Source organism: Bombina bombina, chromosome 5, assembly GCF_027579735.1.
Source record: "Bombina bombina isolate aBomBom1 chromosome 5, aBomBom1.pri, whole genome shotgun sequence".
NCBI classification, from domain to species: Eukaryota; Metazoa; Chordata; class Amphibia; order Anura; family Bombinatoridae; genus Bombina; species Bombina bombina.
The window spans coordinates 100,582,245-100,596,526 of NC_069503.1; the positions used below are offsets into that span (position 1 = coordinate 100,582,245).

At 32.8% G+C, this 14,282-nt stretch overlaps 1 protein-coding gene and 1 long non-coding RNA gene across 2 annotated transcripts in view; both read right to left on the reverse strand.

Moving 5' to 3' along the window:
- Positions 1–14,282, reverse strand: part of LOC128659991 (oocyte zinc finger protein XlCOF6-like) — a 218,713-nt gene that overhangs the window by 93,823 nt on the left and 110,608 nt on the right. The window lies entirely within an intron of this gene.
- Positions 1,133–14,282, reverse strand: part of LOC128659992 (uncharacterized) — a 39,131-nt gene continuing 25,981 nt past the window's right edge. The window contains exon 2 of the long non-coding RNA XR_008402498.1: positions 1,133–1,477. This is a non-coding gene — a long non-coding RNA (uncharacterized LOC128659992). The remainder of the gene's footprint in view (positions 1,478–14,282) is intronic.

Sequence of the window (14,282 nt, forward strand, 5' to 3'; positions counted from 1 at the left end):
CAGATGGGAACATGTTTACACCATAATTGAAGTGTTGCTCTTGTTTGGGGGAAAAACACAAACATATGTCAACCTTTTAAAAGTACTTTTCTTCATCTAACCATCTACCGATAACATTAATCTACAATTTTGAATTCATAGAGTTTAATTTTTGTTTGCACATTTGCAAATCTGATTGTTTAAAAAGTGATCTCTTAATTTCTGCAATTTTTTTATCATGCATGTCACACACTGTTTTGTTGTTGTTGTTTTTGTTGGTCTCTCTGTGAGAGTGGGTGTATATGTCTTTGTGCATTTTCTGTGTATGTCTGTGAGGGTGTGTGCGTATGTCGTGCTTTTTCTATTTGTGTCCCTGTGAGGGTGTGTGTATGTATGTCTTTGTGTATTTCCTCTTGATGCCTCTGTGAGGGTGGATGTGTATGACTTTTTTTTTTTAATGTGGATGTCTCTTTGAGGGTGGGTGTGTGTATGTATGTATGTCTGCGTTTTCTGTGGATGTCTTTCTGAGGGTGTGTGAGTATGTCTGTGTGTTTTCTTTGGTTGTCTCTGTGAGGGTGTGTGTATGTATGTGCAGTTTCTGTGGGTGTCTCTCTGAGAGTGTATGTCTGTTTTCTCTGGATGTCTCAGTGAGGGTGTGTGTGTGTGTCTCTATGTCTTTGTGTGTTTTATGTGTCTGTGTGTTGATGGGTATATTTTGTTAGTGGGGTGACTTGTAACCGACACATGAGGGCATTTTGAAACTCATATGATTGTCTGTAATACAGCAAACAACACCCACAACTTCCTTTAACATGTTTCTTAGATAGACATATATGGACATTTTATGTTACTCCTCTAACTGCATTTCCTGTAGCCTCATGATGCGAGACTGCTATATAACTGCTGTGTATACTTACAGTAAACGGAACTAGTGAGAAACACTCTCTGTGCTTGTGTGCTTTCTTGCTGTTCCCCGGAGCTCTGGAGAATCGTGTTCAATCAAGGTCAGAAACCATTTGAACTTATAACCCTAACCTGATACTATGAAAGCAGAAGAAACAATAGGCTACTGCTATATATATATACTGTTAACTATAATTATCTTGTACCTTCATACTTGTGGTAGTGTGTTATTAAAGCACTGACTCAGAAATGGTGTTAATTATCTTATTTTTTTATTATTATCAATAATTTAAACAGAAACACACCACCACCCCTTGTCCATCAGTCATTTGTTGAACATGGCATTAACTTGGAGGCCCTGTTGGTCAAGACATGCCTGCAAAAACAACTCCATATCTTCTCTGTGCTGAAATACAAAGAGGAATGGCTCCCTTGCTTCTGGTTCTTCTCTTTGCATCACGTTATCTATGGCCTTCTGGCGGTCATCTTCATTCATTGACACATAACTTGGCATGGTTATGCACCCACAGAACAGTGCCTCATTCTTGACAACCCATTGTATAGCAATGTGTAGATCTTTAATGATTGCTGGCTCCTGTGTCAAGCACATGGGAGGAAACTTAGTCATAGTCAGAATCAAAACTGTTATTTTCATAATAAATAAAAAATCATTTAAGGGACACTCAAGTCAAAAACAGACTTTTATAAATCAGAAAGAACATGCAGTTTCCAATTTACTTCCATTATAAAATCTGCTTCGTTCTCTTGTTATCCTTTGCTGAAGGAACAACATTGCACTACTGGCAGCAAGATGAACACATATAGGCCGCGTTCGGGCAGCGCTCAGGAGCTAGTGGAGGCGCTTCACTTCCAGCGATGACGTGGCGCTAGGTGACGTCACAAGCAAGGGAGCTTAGAGAAAACGATTGCATGCGCAAAGGGATCTGCTGCACAATAATGAACGTTTTTAAATAAGCTCCCTTGTAGCTGACTGTAAAAATGTTTAAATTGTGTCTCTCTTTATTAGTGGAGGATTATTTTTATTTAAGCTGTTTATACAACACCGTTGTTCGAGAATGGTTTCCCCTGCCTCTCGGCAAACATTGGAACTCTGACCCACCTTCATTCAGCTGTTCTCAGCTCAGCCCCTGTAGCTTATCCTGCCCCATTCAGCTAATAATACTACAGGTGCTGAGCTGAGAGCAGCTGAATGGAGGTGGGTCAGAGTTCCGATGTTTGCCGAAAGGCAGGGGAAACCAGAGAACAGGAGGGCAAATGGCAGGTACTACAATAACCAGATAGGCGCAACTATAATCGATAAAAAATTCAAAACTTTAATGAAAAAATATTTAAAAAAAGCTGGACACAAAGACAGGGGGTGAAAAAAGACAGGCCTGTCTTTTTTCACCCCCTGTCTTTGTGTCCAGCTTGATTGTGTATTTTATATACAATTTTTAAATATTTTTTCATTAAAGTTTTGAATTTTTTATCGATTATAGTTGCGCCTATAATACCTGCCATTTGCCCTCCTGTTCTTGTATATACAGCGATTTTGAGTTGATCGCTGGCTACGGCACTCTGCCAGACCATTCCATTGGAGTATTTTACCTACCATTACCGGTTCCGGTTCCGGACGCCGCTACACCGCGCTTACCCACTGTGTATGCTAGGGGAAACCAGAGACACTGGGGAAACAATTCTCAGCATAACACCGGATAAGCATGACAGCAGCATTTAGTACAGGGCTTACTTAACCTATCTCCAATTTGCCCTGTACTAAATGCTGCTGTCAGACTTATCCGCCTCACCTGTCCCTCCTCTGCTGCTTATAAAAACATGGCAGCCTCCACAGCAAAACGTGTGTGGAGGCTGCCATGTTACCAAGCGTCTGAGCTTGCTCTGAAAAGTGACAACTTTTCCAGCATGATGGAAGCGCTGGGACTTACGTCATCAGAGCACTCAAAAAACGCCAGGCATCTCACTTGCAAATGTGAGGAAAACGCTACAAGCGAGTCCCAGTTTGCTTGGAGCGCTGCCCGAACGGAGCCATAGTCATCCAATCGCAAAAGACAAATGTGTGCAGGCAAAAATCAGCAGCTAGCTCCCACTAGTGTTGAATATGTGCGTATTCTCTTTCCGCAAGGGATAACCAGAGAACAAAGCACATTTAAAAATAGATGTGAATTTATAAGTGTCTTAAAATGACAGGTTCTATCTGAATCATGCAAGTTAAATGTTGAATTTACTATCCCTTTATCTCCTTAAGGACCGCAGCTGTAACAGATGAAAAAAAATTAAATAGTAAAAATAATAAAAATAAATAGTTATGTAGGGTTAGGGTTAGATCTAGGCTTAGTGGTAGATCTAGGGGGAGGGTTAGATCTAGGGGGAGGGTTAGATCTAGGGTTAGGGTTAGATCTAGGCTTAGTGGTAGATCTAGGGGGAGGGTTAGATCTAGGGGGAGGGTTAGATCTAGGGTTAGGGTTAGATCTAGGCTTAGTGGTAGATCTAGGGGGAGGGTTAGATCTAGGGGGAGGGTTAGATCTAGGGTTAGGGTTAGATCTAGGCTTAGTGGTAGATCTAGGGGGAGGGTTAGATCTAGGGTTAGGGTTAGATCTAGGCTTAGTGGTAGATCTAGGGGGAGGGTTGGGGTTAAAAGGTCACTGAAGGAGAAAAAGGTTAATCGTAAAAATTGAAAATTGGGTATTTCAAAACTCAGGACAAAATGCAGAAACTGTTTTGCCATGTTGTTTTCTCGGGGGTTGTAGATGCGTAACAGATTTTAGGGGTAAAAGTAAAAAAAAAAAAGTGTGGTTTTTAATATGTTTAATCATAATTTATAAAAATATTTAGTAAAAATTATATGATATGATGAAAAGAATGGTATCTGTAGAAAGTCAATCTTATGGCGAGAAAAACGGTATATAATATGTGTGGGTACAGTAATGAGTATATAATATGTGTGGGTACAGTAAATAAGTATATAATATGTGTGGGTACAGTAATGAGTATATAATATGTGTGGGTACAGTAAATAAGTATATAATATGTGTGGGTACAGTAAATGAGTATATAATATGTGTGGGTACAGTAATGAGTATATAATATGTGTGTGTACAGTAAATGAGTATATAATATGTGTGAGTACAGTAATGAGTATATAATATGTGTGGGTACAGTAATGAGTATATAATATATGTGGGTACAGTAATGAGTATATAATATGTGTGAGTACAGTAATGAGTATATAATATGTGTGTGTACAGTAAATGAGTATATAATATGTGTGGGTACAGTAATGAGTATATAATATGTGTGGGTACAGTACTGAGTATATAATATGTGTGAGTACAGTAATGAGTATATAATATGTGTGGGTACAGTAAATGAGTATATAATATGTGTGGGTACAGTAATGAGTATATAATATGTGTGTGTACAGTAATGAGTATATAATATGTGTGAGTACAGTAATGAGTATATAATATGTGTGGGTACAGTAATGAGTATATAATATGTGTGAGTACAGTAATGAGTATATAATATGTGTGGGTACGGTAATGAGTATATAATATGTGTGGGTACAGTAATGAGTATATAATATGTGTGAGTACAGTAATGAGTATATAATATGTGTGTGTACAGTAAATGAGTATATAATATGTGTGGGTACAGTAATGAGTATATAATATGTGTGAGTACAGTAATGAGTATATAATATATGTGGGTACAGTAAATGAGTATATAATATGTGTGAGTACAGTAATGAGTATATAATATGTGTAGGTACAGTACTGAGTATATAATATGTGTGGGTACAGTAATGAGTATATAATATGTGTGGGTACAGTAATGAGTATATAATATGTGTGAGTACAGTAAATGAGTATATAATATGTGTGGGTACAGTAATGAGTATATAATATGTGTGGGTACAGTAATGAGTATATAATATGTGTGAGTACAGTAATGAGTATATAATATGTGTGGGTACAGTAATGAGTATATAATATGTGTGGGTACAGTAATGAGTATATAATATGTGTGGGTACAGTAATGAGTATATAATATGTGTGAGTACAGTAATGAGTATATAATATGTGTGGGTACAGTAATGAGTATATAATATGTGTGAGTACAGTAAATGAGTATATAATATGTGTGGGTACAGTAATGAGTATATAATATGTGTGAGTACAGTAATGAGTATATAATATGTGTGGGTACAGTAATGAGTATATAATATGTGTGAGTACAGTAATGAGTATATAATATGTGTGGGTACAGTAATGAGTATATAATATGTGTGGGTACAGTAATGAGTATATAATATGTGTGAGTACAGTAATGAGTATATAATATGTGTGGGTACAGTAATGAGTATATAATATGTGTGAGTACAGTAATGAGTATATAATATGTGTGGGTACAGTAAATGAGTATATAATATGTGTGAGTACAGTAATGAGTATATAATATGTGTGGGTACAGTAATGAGTATATAATATGTGTGAGTACAGTAATGAGTATATAATATGTGTGGGTACAGTAATGAGTATATAATATGTGTGGGTACAGTAATGAGTATATAATATGTGTGGGTACAGTAATGAGTATATAATATGTGTGAGTACAGTAATGAGTATATAATATGTGTGGGTACAGTAATGAGTATATAATATGTGTGGGTACAGTAATGAGTATATAATATGTGTGGGTACAGTAATGAGTATATAATATGTGTGGGTACAGTAATGAGTATATAATATGTGTGAGTACAGTAATGAGTATATAATATGTGTGGGTACAGTAATGAGTATATAATATGTGTGGGTACAGTAATGAGTATATAATATGTGTGAGTACAGTAATGAGTATATAATATGTGTGGGTACAGTAATGAGTATATAATATGTGTGAGTACAGTAATGAGTATATAATATGTGTGGGTACAGTAATGAGTATATAATATGTGTGGGTACAGTAATGAGTATATAATATGTGTGAGTACAGTAATGAGTATATAATATGTGTGAGTACAGTAATGAGTATATAATATGTGTGGGTACAGTAATGAGTATATAATATGTGTGGGTACAGTAATGAGTATATAATATGTGTGAGTACAGTAATGAGTATATAATATGTGTGAGTACAGTAATGAGTATATAATATGTGTGGGTACAGTAATGAGTATATAATATGTGTGGGTACAGTAATGAGTATATAATATGTGTGGGTACAGTAATGAGTATATAATATGTGTGAGTACAGTAATGAGTATATAATATGTGTGAGTACAGTAATGAGTATATAATATGTGTGGGTACAGTAATGAGTATATAATATGTGTGAGTACAGTAATGAGTATATAATATGTGTGGGTACAGTAATGAGTATATAATATGTGTGGGTACAGTAATGAGTATATAATATGTGTGAGTACAGTAATGAGTATATAATATGTGTGGGTACAGTAATGAGTATATAATATGTGTGAGTACAGTAATGAGTATATAATATGTGTGGGTACAGTAATGAGTATATAATATGTGTGGGTACAGTAATGAGTATATAATATGTGTGAGTACAGTAATGAGTATATAATATGTGTGGGTACAGTAATGAGTATATAATATGTGTGAGTACAGTAATGAGTATATAATATGTGTGGGTACAGTAATGAGTATATAATATGTGTGGGTACAGTAATGAGTATATAATATGTGTGAGTACAGTAATGAGTATATAATATGTGTGGGTACAGTAATGAGTATATAATATGTGTGAGTACAGTAATGAGTATATAATATGTGTGGGTACAGTAATGAGTATATAATATGTGTGAGTACAGTAATGAGTATATAATATGTGTGAGTACAGTAATGAGTATATAATATGTGTGGGTACAGTAATGAGTATATAATATGTGTGGGTACAGTAATGAGTATATAATATGTGTGAGTACAGTAATGAGTATATAATATGTGTGGGTACAGTAATGAGTATATAATATGTGTGAGTACAGTAATGAGTATATAATATGTGTGGGTACAGTAATGAGTATATAATATGTGTGGGTACAGTAATGAGTATATAATATGTGTGAGTACAGTAATGAGTATATAATATGTGTGGGTACAGTAATGAGTATATAATATGTGTGGGTACAGTAATGAGTATATAATATGTGTGGGTACAGTAATGAGTATATAATATGTGTGGGTACAGTAATGAGTATATAATATGTGTGAGTACAGTAATGAGTATATAATATGTGTGGGTACAGTAATGAGTATATAATATGTGTGAGTACAGTAATGAGTATATAATATGTGTGGGTACAGTAATGAGTATATAATATGTGTGGGTACAGTAATGAGTATATAATATGTGTGAGTACAGTAATGAGTATATAATATGTGTGGGTACAGTAATGAGTATATAATATGTGTGAGTACAGTAATGAGTATATAATATGTGTGAGTACAGTAATGAGTATATAATATGTGTGAGTACAGTAATGAGTATATAATATGTGTGGGTACAGTAATGAGTATATAATATGTGTGGGTACAGTAATGAGTATATAATATGTGTGGGTACAGTAATGAGTATATAATATGTGTGGGTACAGTAATGAGTATATAATATGTGTGGGTACAGTAATGAGTATATAATATGTGTGAGTACAGTAATGAGTATATAATATGTGTGGGTACAGTAATGAGTATATAATATGTGTGGGTACAGTAATGAGTATATAATATGTGTGGGTACAGTAATGAGTATATAATATGTGTGAGTACAGTAATGAGTATATAATATGTGTGGGTACAGTAATGAGTATATAATATGTGTGAGTACAGTAATGAGTATATAATATGTGTGGGTACAGTAATGAGTATATAATATGTGTGAGTACAGTAATGAGTATATAATATGTGTGGGTACAGTAATGAGTATATAATATGTGTGAGTACAGTAATGAGTATATAATATGTGTGGGTACAGTAATGAGTATATAATATGTGTGGGTACAGTAATGAGTATATAATATGTGTGGGTACAGTAATGAGTATATAATATGTGTGGGTACAGTAATGAGTATATAATATGTGTGGGTACAGTAATGAGTATATAATATGTGTGAGTACAGTAATGAGTATATAATATGTGTGAGTACAGTAATGAGTATATAATATGTGTGGGTACAGTAATGAGTATATAATATGTGTGGGTACAGTAATGAGTATATAATATGTGTGGGTACAGTAATGAGTATATAATATGTGTGGGTACAGTAATGAGTATATAATATGTGTGGGTACAGTAATGAGTATATAATATGTGTGGGTACAGTAATGAGTATATAATATGTGTGGGTACAGTAATGAGTATATAATATGTGTGGGTACAGTAATGAGTATATAATATGTGTGGTACAGTAATGAGTATATAATATGTGTGGGTACAGTAATGAGTATATAATATGTGTGGGTACAGTAATGAGTATATAATATGTGTGGGTACAGTAATGAGTATATAATATGTGTGGGTACAGTAATGAGTATATAATATGTGTGGGTACAGTAATGAGTATATAATATGTGTGGGTACAGTAATGAGTATATAATATGTGTGGGTACAGTAATGAGTATATAATATGTGTGGGTACAGTAATGAGTATATAATATGTGTGGGTACAGTAATGAGTATATAATATGTGTGAGTACAGTAATGAGTATATAATATGTGTGGGTACAGTAATGAGTATATAATATGTGTGGGTACAGTAATGAGTATATAATATGTGTGGGTACAGTAATGAGTATATAATATGTGTGGGTACAGTAATGAGTATATAATATGTGTGGGTACAGTAATGAGTATATAATATGTGTGGGTACAGTAATGAGTATATAATATGTGTGGGTACAGTAATGAGTATATAATATGTGTGAGTACAGTAATGAGTATATAATATGTGTGGGTACAGTAATGAGTATATAATATGTGTGGGTACAGTAATGAGTATATAATATGTGTGAGTACAGTAATGAGTATATAATATGTGTGGGTACAGTAATGAGTATATAATATGTGTGGGTACAGTAATGAGTATATAATATGTGTGAGTACAGTAATGAGTATATAATATGTGTGGGTACAGTAATGAGTATATAATATGTGTGGGTACAGTAATGAGTATATAATATGTGTGAGTACAGTAATGAGTATATAATATGTGTGGGTACAGTAATGAGTATATAATATGTGTGGGTACAGTAATGAGTATATAATATGTGTGAGTACAGTAATGAGTATATAATATGTGTGGGTACAGTAATGAGTATATAATATGTGTGGGTACAGTAATGAGTATATAATATGTGTGGGTACAGTAATGAGTATATAATATGTGTGAGTACAGTAATGAGTATATAATATGTGTGGGTACAGTAATGAGTATATAATATGTGTGGGTACAGTAATGAGTATATAATATGTGTGGGTACAGTAATGAGTATATAATATGTGTGAGTACAGTAATGAGTATATAATATGTGTGGGTACAGTAATGAGTATATAATATGTGTGAGTACAGTAATGAGTATATAATATGTGTGAGTACAGTAATGAGTATATAATATGTGTGGGTACAGTAATGAGTATATAATATGTGTGGGTACAGTAATGAGTATATAATATGTGTGGGTACAGTAATGAGTATATAATATGTGTGAGTACAGTAATGAGTATATAATATGTGTGGGTACAGTAATGAGTATATAATATGTGTGAGTACAGTAATGAGTATATAATATGTGTGGGTACAGTAATGAGTATATAATATGTGTGGGTACAGTAATGAGTATATAATATGTGTGGGTACAGTAATGAGTATATAATATGTGTGGGTACAGTAATGAGTATATAATATGTGTGGGTACAGTAATGAGTATATAATATGTGTGGGTACAGTAATGAGTATATAATATGTGTGGGTACAGTAATGAGTATATAATATGTGTGGGTACAGTAATGAGTATATAATATGTGTGGGTACAGTAATGAGTATATAATATGTGTGGGTACAGTAATGAGTATATAATATGTGTGGGTACAGTAATGAGTATATAATATGTGTGGGTACAGTAATGAGTATATAATATGTGTGGGTACAGTAATGAGTATATAATATGTGTGGGTACAGTAATGAGTATATAATATGTGTGGGTACAGTAATGAGTATATAATATGTGTGGGTACAGTAATGAGTATATAATATGTGTGGGTACAGTAATGAGTATATAATATGTGTGAGTACAGTAATGAGTATATAATATGTGTGGGTACAGTAATGAGTATATAATATGTGTGGGTACAGTAATGAGTATATAATATGTGTGGGTACAGTAATGAGTATATAATATGTGTGGGTACAGTAATGAGTATATAATATGTGTGGGTACAGTAATGAGTATATAATATGTGTGGGTACAGTAATGAGTATATAATATGTGTGGGTACAGTAATGAGTATATAATATGTGTGGGTACAGTAATGAGTATATAATATGTGTGGGTACAGTAATGAGTATATAATATGTGTGGGTACAGTAATGAGTATATAATATGTGTGGGTACAGTAATGAGTATATAATATGTGTGGGTACAGTAATGAGTATATAATATGTGTGAGTACAGTAATGAGTATATAATATGTGTGGGTACAGTAATGAGTATATAATATGTGTGAGTACAGTAATGAGTATATAATATGTGTGGGTACAGTAATGAGTATATAATATGTGTGGGTACAGTAATGAGTATATAATATGTGTGGGTACAGTAATGAGTATATAATATGTGTGGGTACAGTAATGAGTATATAATATGTGTGGGTACAGTAATGAGTATATAATATGTGTGGGTACAGTAATGAGTATATAATATGTGTGGGTACAGTAATGAGTATATAATATGTGTGAGTACAGTAATGAGTATATAATATGTGTGGGTACAGTAATGAGTATATAATATGTGTGGGTACAGTAATGAGTATATAATATGTGTGGGTACAGTAATGAGTATATAATATGTGTGGGTACAGTAATGAGTATATAATATGTGTGGGTACAGTAATGAGTATATAATATGTGTGAGTACAGTAATGAGTATATAATATGTGTGGGTACAGTAATGAGTATATAATATGTGTGGGTACAGTAATGAGTATATAATATGTGTGAGTACAGTAATGAGTATATAATATGTGTGAGTACAGTAATGAGTATATAATATGTGTGGGTACAGTAATGAGTATATAATATGTGTGAGTACAGTAATGAGTATATAATATGTGTGGGTACAGTAATGAGTATATAATATGTGTGGGTACAGTAATGAGTATATAATATGTGTGGGTACAGTAATGAGTATATAATATGTGTGGGTACAGTAATGAGTATATAATATGTGTGAGTACAGTAATGAGTATATAATATGTGTGGGTACAGTAATGAGTATATAATATGTGTGGGTACAGTAATGAGTATATAATATGTGTGAGTACAGTAATGAGTATATAATATGTGTGGGTACAGTAATGAGTATATAATATGTGTGAGTACAGTAATGAGTATATAATATGTGTGGGTACAGTAATGAGTATATAATATGTGTGGGTACAGTAATGAGTATATAATATGTGTGGGTACAGTAATGAGTATATAATATGTGTGAGTACAGTAATGAGTATATAATATGTGTGGGTACAGTAATGAGTATATAATATGTGTGGGTACAGTAATGAGTATATAATATGTGTGGGTACAGTAATGAGTATATAATATGTGTGAGTACAGTAATGAGTATATAATATGTGTGAGTACAGTAATGAGTATATAATATGTGTGGGTACAGTAATGAGTATATAATATGTGTGAGTACAGTAATGAGTATATAATATGTGTGGGTACAGTAATGAGTATATAATATGTGTGGGTACAGTAATGAGTATATAATATGTGTGAGTACAGTAATGAGTATATAATATGTGTGGGTACAGTAATGAGTATATAATATGTGTGAGTACAGTAATGAGTATATAATATGTGTGGGTACAGTAATGAGTATATAATATGTGTGGGTACAGTAATGAGTATATAATATGTGTGAGTACAGTAATGAGTATATAATATGTGTGGGTACAGTAATGAGTATATAATATGTGTGGGTACAGTAATGAGTATATAATATGTGTGGGTACAGTAATGAGTATATAATATGTGTGGGTACAGTAATGAGTATATAATATGTGTGGGTACAGTAATGAGTATATAATATGTGTGAGTACAGTAATGAGTATATAATATGTGTGGGTACAGTAATGAGTATATAATATGTGTGAGTACAGTAATGAGTATATAATATGTGTGGGTACAGTAATGAGTATATAATATGTGTGAGTACAGTAATGAGTATATAATATGTGTGGGTACAGTAATGAGTATATAATATGTGTGAGTACAGTAATGAGTATATAATATGTGTGAGTACAGTAATGAGTATATAATATGTGTGGGTACAGTAATGAGTATATAATATGTGTGAGTACAGTAATGAGTATATAATATGTGTGGGTACAGTAATGAGTATATAATATGTGTGGGTACAGTAATGAGTATATAATATGTGTGAGTACAGTAATGAGTATATAATATGTGTGGGTACAGTAATGAGTATATAATATGTGTGGGTACAGTAATGAGTATATAATATGTGTGAGTACAGTAATGAGTATATAATATGTGTGGGTACAGTAATGAGTATATAATATGTGTGGGTACAGTAATGAGTATATAATATGTGTGGGTACAGTAATGAGTATATAATATGTGTGGGTACAGTAATGAGTATATAATATGTGTGGGTACAGTAATGAGTATATAATATGTGTGGGTACAGTAATGAGTATATAATATGTGTGGGTACAGTAATGAGTATATAATATGTGTGGGTACAGTAATGAGTATATAATATGTGTGGGTACAGTAATGAGTATATAATATGTGTGAGTACAGTAATGAGTATATAATATGTGTGGGTACAGTAATGAGTATATAATATGTGTGAGTACAGTAATGAGTATATAATATGTGTGGGTACAGTAATGAGTATATAATATGTGTGGGTACAGTAATGAGTATATAATATGTGTGGGTACAGTAATGAGTATATAATATGTGTGAGTACAGTAATGAGTATATAATATGTGTGGGTACAGTAATGAGTATATAATATGTGTGAGTACAGTAATGAGTATATAATATGTGTGGGTACAGTAATGAGTATATAATATGTGTGGGTACAGTAATGAGTATATAATATGTGTGAGTACAGTAATGAGTATATAATATGTGTGGGTACAGTAATGAGTATATAATATGTGTGGGTACAGTAATGAGTATATAATATGTGTGGGTACAGTAATGAGTATATAATATGTGTGGGTACAGTAATGAGTATATAATATGTGTGGGTACAGTAATGAGTATATAATATGTGTGGGTACAGTAATGAGTATATAATATGTGTGGGTACAGTAATGAGTATATAATATGTGTGGGTACAGTAATGAGTATATAATATGTGTGGGTACAGTAATGAGTATATAATATGTGTGAGTACAGTAATGAGTATATAATATGTGTGGGTACAGTAATGAGTATATAATATGTGTGGGTACAGTAATGAGTATATAATATGTGTGGGTACAGTAATGAGTATATAATATGTGTGGGTACAGTAATGAGTATATAATATGTGTGGGTACAGTAATGAGTATATAATATGTGTGAGTACAGTAATGAGTATATAATATGTGTGGGTACAGTAATGAGTATATAATATGTGTGGGTACAGTAATGAGTATATAATATGTGTGGGTACAGTAATGAGTATATAATATGTGTGGGTACAGTAATGAGTATATAATATGTGTGGGTACAGTAATGAGTATATAATATGTGTGGGTACAGTAATGAGTATATAATATGTGTGGGTACAGTAATGAGTATATAATATGTGTGAGTACAGTAATGAGTATATAATATGTGTGGGTACAGTAATGAGTATATAATATGTGTGGGTACAGTAATGAGTATATAATATGTGTGGGTACAGTAATGAGTATATAATATGTGTGAGTACAGTAATGAGTATATAATATGTGTGGGTACAGTAATGAGTATATAATATGTGTGGGTACAGTAATGAGTATATAATATGTGTGGGTACAGTAATGAGTATATAATATGTGTGGGTACAGTAATGAGTATATAATATGTGTGAGTACAGTAATGAGTATATAATATGTGTGGGTACAGTAATGAG